The sequence below is a fragment of the Sphaerodactylus townsendi genome, linkage group LG06 (assembly GCF_021028975.2).
Source record: "Sphaerodactylus townsendi isolate TG3544 linkage group LG06, MPM_Stown_v2.3, whole genome shotgun sequence".
Lineage (NCBI taxonomy): Eukaryota > Metazoa > Chordata > Lepidosauria > Squamata > Sphaerodactylidae > Sphaerodactylus > Sphaerodactylus townsendi.
The window spans coordinates 39,203,523-39,212,558 of NC_059430.1; positions in this window are offsets into that span (position 1 = coordinate 39,203,523).

Sequence of the window (9,036 nt, forward strand, 5' to 3'; positions counted from 1 at the left end):
AGCATAATAATCAGAGCAGAGCTTTTGAAGCATTCATATTATATCAACCTCCAATTGTCCACTTCTGTGTATTCTTCTGCTTTGCTGTGTTTTCCCCCAAACCTGATTTGGTATCCTGGTTTTGAAACAATTCCAGAGTGCGCGTTTGCATGTCATATGGATGAAAAGGGTTACAATTCTGAAGGTTCCGCCCACATCAACACCAATTTCCTTATCTCAGCTCCACAGTTGCTACCCCCACCACCACTGAAAGGAGTTCTTAGGCTTGAAAAAACTAAAAAAACAAAACAACCAGCAATTCCCATACTGCCATAGTATTATAACGACCTGCAAGTTCTTCAGAATTGCCAGCTATCTTTTAAAAGTTTCTATTCCTTTTCATTGCAGAGATATTCCTTTCCCTTTATGTATCTGCAAAGGCAGATGCTTACTTTAAAACAAAGGTTAGGAATGCGGAGTGTTATAATGCTATAGCTGATTTCTGCTGATTTAAAAAAAACTCTGAAAAATCCTTCTGCTGGTGGAGGGAAATGGTAAATGTAGGAGGCTGGGGCAAGGAAAGTATGGGGGAAACTGCTATGTTGATGTTCCATTGACACTGTGAGTTCTGTGGCAATGAAAAGTACTTGGAAAACCATTGCCCTGTGGGAGCATGGCTATCTGCTCCAAGACATAATCAATTATTGTATGTAGAATTTGACTCTTTGTCATGGCCTGAGTTTGCCTCTAATCAGTCAATAAAGTCACTTGTCATTACTACATTCTGTTTTCGCCCCCACCTGCTTTTTCCCCAGCTTCTGCTTATTTGAAAGTGTTGTGTCTCACAATATATCATCATTGATTGTTTTTGAAGATATAGCACTGTTAGTTAATAGCAGTATTTGTGGGGGGGGGGGGGGGAGACCAGCAAAAGCTAGAACTGTTTAACTAGTTCTGCCTGTCAAAGGGGTTTTAAATTTCTGTTTCTCATACCGCTTTAAAACTGAGGGGAGTTTCAAAAACACATCAGTAACACAGGGAATCAGGCTTTTGTTCACAGAAAGTCCAACATCACAATGGCAAGTGTAGACCTTTAACCTCTCTTAAAGTAACTCTTTCCATCCTGTCTGCTCAAACTGTTAAGTTAATATCCAATATCCACATACCTTTTATTGGCATTGTAAAAAAGTGTATTATACAAAACAATAAATAATATAGTAACAAAATAAGAAAACTATATAATTTAAAATACAATATTGTTTCAGTGTGGTTTGAACCAAGAATCAGTTGTTCGGTGAGCTCTTGCATTCAATCAGGCTCTTGCATTCAATTGTGAATGTTGTTTCATAACAAAATGTCAGAATCTTGTGATCTTTTCAGTTACAGGACTTGTTATTTAGTAACAGGCAGATTTTCTGTTGGTCCATAAATCCATCTTTGTTGACCAAAGAAGAGGTTAACAAGGAATGCCTGTGGTGTAAAAAGGACACTATAAAAGTACACGACCAACAGTTTCTACATGGTTTGCATGGCAAGCACATGTTCTTTCCTGATAGGGAATTTTTGAACATCTCCCTAGCATAACTGCTGATGGTAAAACATTACGTCTTGCGAGTGACAGTGCTCTGAGGCTGTTGGGCAGAGTTAATTGGTATAAATGTTTGGCCATGCTAGCTGCACTATGGGGGATTCCTAAGAATAGAGCAAGGCCTGTTGGCATCACTAATTAGGTTCTGATATTCCTGATCGTATAGTCTCAACTCCAGGGTTTGGATACTTTCTTTGGCAGGCAACATAGCCAAAGATTCTAATGAGAAGCCTAGAGGCTGTGAAGTTGCTCTTTAGGATCTCAAATGGGGTTTTCATATCACCTACTACCTAATCCTTTTAATTGGAGATGTTGGGGTGGAACATGGGATCTTCTGCATGCCAAGAAGCTAAAATCATTCTGAACTGGGCCCTCTTCAGCTCTTTAAAAACAAAGGAAGTTTCCCCCAAGGTCATTTGTACTAACCAAAAAGTCTCCCCATCTACCTTTTCCCATTTCATCATAGGTTGAGCCCATAAATCAGAAAAGGATGTTGGAAATTGATGATCTAATTGTTTATTTTTTTAAAGGTTTCAAAGCAGCTGGAATGGGATTCTAAATAGGATAGGAGAAGTTGTGGCAGGTTTCTTCTTTTTCAGCACTGTTTTCCCCCATATAAATCATCCACACCTGCCGTTTACATTTACCCCTCCAGGAAATACACATACGTTTCAAAGATTAGAATACTCACAGGTTTCAAAGATTAGAATTTACAGCCTTCTTCATTACAGAACACTTAGGCTGTCTTGTGATTTTTTTTTCCAATGGAAAGCACAGGGCAAAAATGTTTTAAATAAGTTAAATAGCAGAAATTATACAAAGATCTATAAAGCCAACATCCAGCCATTGCAAGCCCCAAGGAAATTTGTTCTCTTCTTGCACTTCACCCATTTTGTCTAGCCACAGCTAAAGGCTATAATTCCATTTTAGGACAGTATCATGGAGTCACTTTTCCTCCTCCTTCCAAAATTTTCAGGTAATTTGTCTCCCAAGTGATTTACACATTTCATGACAAACCTGCTGCAGAAGGGCACAAGCTAGAGTGGACCTGAGTTCCTGTTTCATGTCATGCTCTGATTGCTTTACCACACAGCTAGATCAGTCAGCATAAACTGATTGTTTATGCTAATTGTTTATGCTGACTGACTGACTGACTGACTGACTGACTGACTGATTGATTGGCTGCCCTTCCTCATGGCAGTCTCAGGGTGTCTTACAACAATTACCTGGATTGAAACATCAGTCCTTGGCGTGCCACCACAATGGTGCTAAAACTAATTAATTGAGGGGGATAGGAAACATGAAGGGAAGGAAGGGAAAGAAGGGAAGAGACAAGGAAGGGGATCAGGGAAAGGACAGGGAGACCATCTCTGTTGGAAATACTGTTGCTGTCCTTAACCATAGGACTGGTGGAATAGCCCCTGTGGAACTGTACCATGTCCCACAGGGCTCTGGTCTCATTTGACAAAACATTCCACTAGGCTGGAGGAAGAGTTGAAAATGCTCTGGTCCTAGTTGAAGACAGCTGGACACTTTTTGGGCCAGGGACCACCAGCAAGTTGTTGTCCATAGAGCGGAGTGCTCTCTTGAGAGTGTATTTGGAGAGGTGGTCCTGTAAATATGAGGGCTGTAAATATGAGGGCTGTAAATGTGAGATCACTTAGGGCTTTAAAGATTAAAACCAAAACTTTGAACCTAACTTGGTACTCCATTGACAACCAATGCTTCCTTTACCCTTCAGTACCCTTCTGTCACAGACTGGTTTATTATAGTCATTTCATGTGTTGCAGCCAAAAACAAAATCATTTTATCAGCTATCAGTTGAAGCAGACTCTGGCTCATGAAAACTTAAGCCATAATCAATTCGTTTTACTTCAGAGTGCCACAAGACTTATTTGGGCTGTAGCAAGCCCTTGTGGCATGCATCAGGTATTTTTTTAGGGTATGTAAGCATCTCGAAAAAACAATGAGCTGGACGATAAGAGGGAAATTTCTATATGAATAAAATGTAATACTACATTGCCCTGACCGTGCATGTTCCCTTTTGCAGTGGCACACTTGCCATGTGCAGTTTATCACACAATATGCACAGCTCTGCAGTAAAGCTTTGTAGGTGCACTGATGCCTCCAGACTACAGCGTGTTCCCCCACTTGAGGTGATACATCTCTCGTCAGCCAGAGCTCAGGCCTTCTCCACTGTTGCTCCAGCTTTGTGGAAAGGGCTGTTTGAGGAGGCGAGGGAAGTTTCATCTTTCAGAATCTGTCATTCCATTTCATTTGCCAAGGCTCTCAATGGGGAATAAACTGCAGTCCTTTTGGCTGGGTGAGGGAAGGAAGATTATCTGGAGTTATAATTTGTTGTTTTTAAAGGGTTATGTTTTCAATGTGATTTGTAAACTGCTCTGAGTCAGACGAAAAGGTGGTATATAAACATTTTGAATCAATTGATCAATCATTGGATGTTTTGAAAAATATTGGTTAGGGCTTTCATGAGCAAACCGATGGCTCCTCAAATGAAAAGCAGCTCCACTGAAACTCATTCCCAGTTCTGAATTCTGTGAAATCCAGACTGTTCTTTCCTGGAGGTTCTTGACATTCAGTTGGGTAGTAGTCATTTCTCTGTGATGCTTTTCAGAACACAGAGAAAGAGGTGATTCATTTCAAAACAGATCCCCCCCCCCCCCCCGGTCATACGGATTTTCAGGATACATTTAGACACAGCAAATAATTCACAGAGGACTGAATTTTTTTAACCCAGTCTCTCTGTGGTATTCAATGCATCTTGCATTATTCAAGCTGTGGTTGTGTGGTATGCATTGGCATAACTTCTGCCTTATAGTAAAAAGAAGTACGTCAGTCATCCTCCCTAAGGAAGTCTGCATGGAATTAATCATGGCTAAGCATCACCCACAGATATCAATGGAAGAGAGACATGTGTTTCTCTCTCTCTCTCTCTCTCTCTCTCTCTCTCTCTCTCTCTCTCTCTCTCATTTATATCCCGCCCTATCCCTGCAGGGCTCAGGGTGGGTCACAACATAAAATATTTCTTATCTGTCAAGAAAAGTACTCTTGAAACCAGCTCTTTATTAAGGTGACTGGATATGGGGAAAACAAGTCATCTGTAAGGAATGACCATCTGCATAAAGACTGAACCATTCCTGTTTTCTCCCCCTTTGGCTCAGCTCTGTGATGTGAATATCCATATATACTGAGCTGCCCTGGAACCAAATCTATATTTAGAGAGTTTTGTTTTCAAAGTAATTGCTCCTGTTTACTTTGTAATGTATTCTACTATACTGCTGTTCCTTTAAATAAATATTTACAATCCTCTTTATGCAGAATTCTAACCACCACCTCTCAGCTGCAGGGTAAGAAAATTTGCTGGCCTCATCTCCCACTGTGGAGGTGCTTACGATGCACTTCAGCAACACCCACAGGATAAAAGAACCATTTTTAAAACATGCTTAACATATCTAGAGAGAAGATGTTAAGTTGACAGATCAAAAAAATAAAGGGATGTTACTCTGCAGATATCTACAGGGAGAGACCAACATAGCTGTCTGTAATCCAAGGACTGCTTAAAAAAAACACTATACTGTAGACTTTATATTTTTAAGGTGGCTTCAGTTGCTTAGAAATAATTACAGGCAGGCCCAGAAGCTGGCAGGGTAATGCATACATTTCTTTAAGTCTTATCTTGGTCATGCTGTTCAGTATAAAAGAACTGGTAAACTGGTTTCAGAGGGTTTGTAGCCTATCACCAGTGAGTTGGATCTTACTACTCTTTTCCACTGGTGCCTTCTTGAGCCTGTTGTATCCTGAATCAGACCACTGGTCCACCAAGGTTGAGTGGAGTGCTCTCCACTCAAACTGGCAGTGGCTCACCAGGGTCTCAGGAGGGGGTCTTTCACATCATCTACTTCATGGTCCTTCCATCGGAAGCTGCTGAGGATTGAACCTGCAGCCCTCTGGATGCTAAGTAGATGCTCTATCACTGAGGCACAGCCCCCTCCCTTTCTTCCACAGGCAATCTCCTCCGTTAGTGGAAGTCATAAGATCCAACTCAATATTTGCTACTTTTCTTATTCAGGCTACTCTCCACTTCATCCCAAATGCTGCAGGTGGATATTTTGAAGAAATGTTGGTAGTAGTTTCTTTGAAAATGTGAGCTCATTTATGTCCCCTGTGTGGTTTTATGACATCATTCAGATGGTGAGTCATTTTTAAATTGAATGGTCTTCCATTTGTTCAGTAAAGCGTCTAGTGTCTTTAATACACATATGCATTTTAGAGACAAATTTGAGCAGCAGTCCAAAATAACTGGGTTTTCAGCTGGAGGAAATCCTGGTTTGTGCACTTTGGGCAATATATAAAACATAGGGATTCTCAGATATTCACACATGAGGAACTTAGAAGTATTGTCTGAAATTATGTACATGACTCTAGTTTCTTCAGTGGTGATCTTTATAATATTGTTATATGGTTGGTAGGCTCCCCCGAAATTTTCTGATAATAATGGAAATCATCAAGTTGTCTATTGATCTCTTGATAGCAGTCAGTGGTATTTAAAATTACTACCTACCTCCTTTATCAGCTTCTTTAATTATAATTTGCAGATCTTCTGCTAGCTGACATATAATTTTTCTGTCTTGTGCTGAGAGGGGATAGAACTGGTTCTTATTTTCTGCTCTATATCTCTAAATTCTAATGTCTCAAAAGTTTGTATGTTCAGGTTGTTAACAATTGGAATGAATGACAACTTGGGCCCGTTCTGCACATGCAGAATAATGCACTTTCAATCCACTTCCACAATTGTTTGCAAGTGGATTTTGTTATTCCACACAGTAAAATCCAGCTGCAAAGTGCATTGAAAGTGGATTGAAAGTGCATCACTCTGCATGTGTGGAAGGGGCCTTGGATTTAAAAGGGCCTAAATGAATTGGGGTTTCCTTGCCGAAAAAAACCCTTCAATTTAATAAGCCTAACAAGTTTATATACATCCACCCTAGTTTGGAACAAATTATAGTGGGAAATGGGGACATATCCCATACCCAAATTTAAGGCTGTTTACGGGTGGTGGATCTCTTTATATCAATTCATCAATCTGAGTGGAGGACAAAGCCTTCACACTTTGAGGGTTTTCATATGGAATGGAAGTTAGGCAATCAAATGACAGGCCACCAGGTCATTTTGCTCAGACTATTAGGCTGATGGGAAGGCACTGAGGTATAGCCCAGTCGTGTGAACTTTCATAAGCTAAGCAGGGTTGTTACTCTAGGTAAGCAGTCTCTGCTTTAATTGGGGAAATTAGCTGTGGAGACAGAGCAAGAGTGGTAACTGGGATCAATGATCTGTGTATGCTAGGATAACACTAGGTGAAAACCCTCAAATGAACAGGCAGTTGTACAATTAACAAATGGTGTTTTATTAATAATGATTGAAAACAAGGAGTACGTTTTAGGTAATGAGCACACACACAAAACAGGCAAGGGGTGACTAAGAGGGAAAAGGGGGGAAGTTGGATAGGCCTTCAGGGATGGGTGACAGTTATCTGTCCTGGAGCGACTTCCAGTGCTGAAAATGGCCAGCATTTCCAGAAGGTAAGGAAACAGCCCACACATAAGTGGGGGTACCCGAATGGATCCAGAACACACACTCTATGATGCCCAAAAGACCAATATTTATACCTCCAAATGGGTCCTAAGCTAGTATGAGGTAAGCTGGCAGGAAACCAGACGCCAAAGAACTGATTGCTTTTTCAGGGTTCCATCAAAATGACAGGAATGTCCCAGTGAATCCTAAGAACCTAAGAGAATGCCTGGCCTATTCTCTTGAATACAGATTGATTGCTAGGACGGGTGCAGGTAGGATAATGAATAGTCCGCTTGGAGCATTGATTAAATCACTTCAAAGTGACACAATGGAAACTGGCAAGTCCCATTGTCCAGCCAGGCATACCTTAGGGCCAGGGGAAGTTTAACTGCCAACCACCTTGACACATAAGATGGAACCCCAAAAAACTCTAAGAGGCATCCCTTTTGTGTGGAGCAGTATCTTGCTGTTATGGCACCTCTTAGCAGGAGGAGGGCTTTGGCTGCTTCCATGGTTGGTTCATGGATGGAAGCCAACTAAGGAAGGCTCTGCAAAGGAACACAATGGCAAACCACCTCTGCTTCTTTCTGGCTTGAAGATCCCTTGCTGGGGTCACTGTAATTTGGTTGCAACTTGACATCATTTTTCCATCCAGACAACTGAGGGAGCCTGGAAGCAGGACCAGGTGACCTGCAAGCTGCTAGTGGCAGGGCTGGGGTTCTGACTATTCCCCAGTACGTCTGGTCAGCCTCGATCTTCTTCATCTTTGTTTCCTGGAGAATCATCTTTACAGGTAGGTGGTCCTTTTTTCCAGCATTCAGGCCAAAAAAAATTTGGTTACATCTGATGTAGAGCATGTTTATGTTAGATCCTTATTACAAAAGATGGGTGAGGAGTAGTGGTTTACATAAGGCCAACCAGTGAGTTCATTTTTACAACAAGATTTGAGTACATTTTGCCCAGCTTATTTTCTGATGTGTCTGGGCAATCATATGATTGATTTATTTCAGATGAATAGAGCATGCTAATGGCTCAGTTACTCAAGAGAACTTCCATATTTTTGCAAAGGTCCCTCCCGTTCCTATTTAACTCATCTTTGAGGAATACATAGTGGATTTTATCTTCTTGCCTTGACAAATCATTTGTTATTCAGAGGAGCAAGAACAGAGAAATGTAGATGAGGTCTTGAAAATAAGGCAAGCATACCAGCAGGGCCGGAGCGAGGGGAAAGTGTGCCTGGGACACGCGTGTGCCCCGCGCCGCCCCCACCCCAGTGTGCGCCCGGTGCATCGCACACCACCCTCACCCTCGGTGCTATGCCACTGCATACCAGTGAAGGTCTCTATGCCTGACCAGCAAGAAAGATTTCTAAAAGACTCAGTATAATCCAATGCAGAGTTACTATGTCTAAATCCATTTAAATCATTGGGCATGTACCAGGTTAAATTTAGATAGGACTGCAACTAGCTGCAATCTTGTGTATCACTGTGAACGACCTTAGTAAATTAGCTTCATTGAATTTGCAGCATTCTAAGATACCACTTGCTTACAATCTGCAAACAAGTTGAAACCTAATCCAGAGATTTTGGGGGGAGGGGGGTTGACCTAAAAATTGGGAGGTTTCTCATTCCAGATTAGGCTGTACTCCCTGCAAAGGACCTGGACCTCCTGTTGGATAAACAGGTGGAAGCACTGATCAAGGGTGCCCTTCATCAACTTCACTGGTGAGCCAGTCGCAGACCTTCTTGAGCAGGAAAGTCCTTGCTGCTGTTGTGCACGATTACTAGATTAGATTACTGCAATGCACTCCATATGATGCTGCCCTTCAAGTGCGCCTGGAAGCTACGGTTGGTACAGAATATGATATCCAGAACACT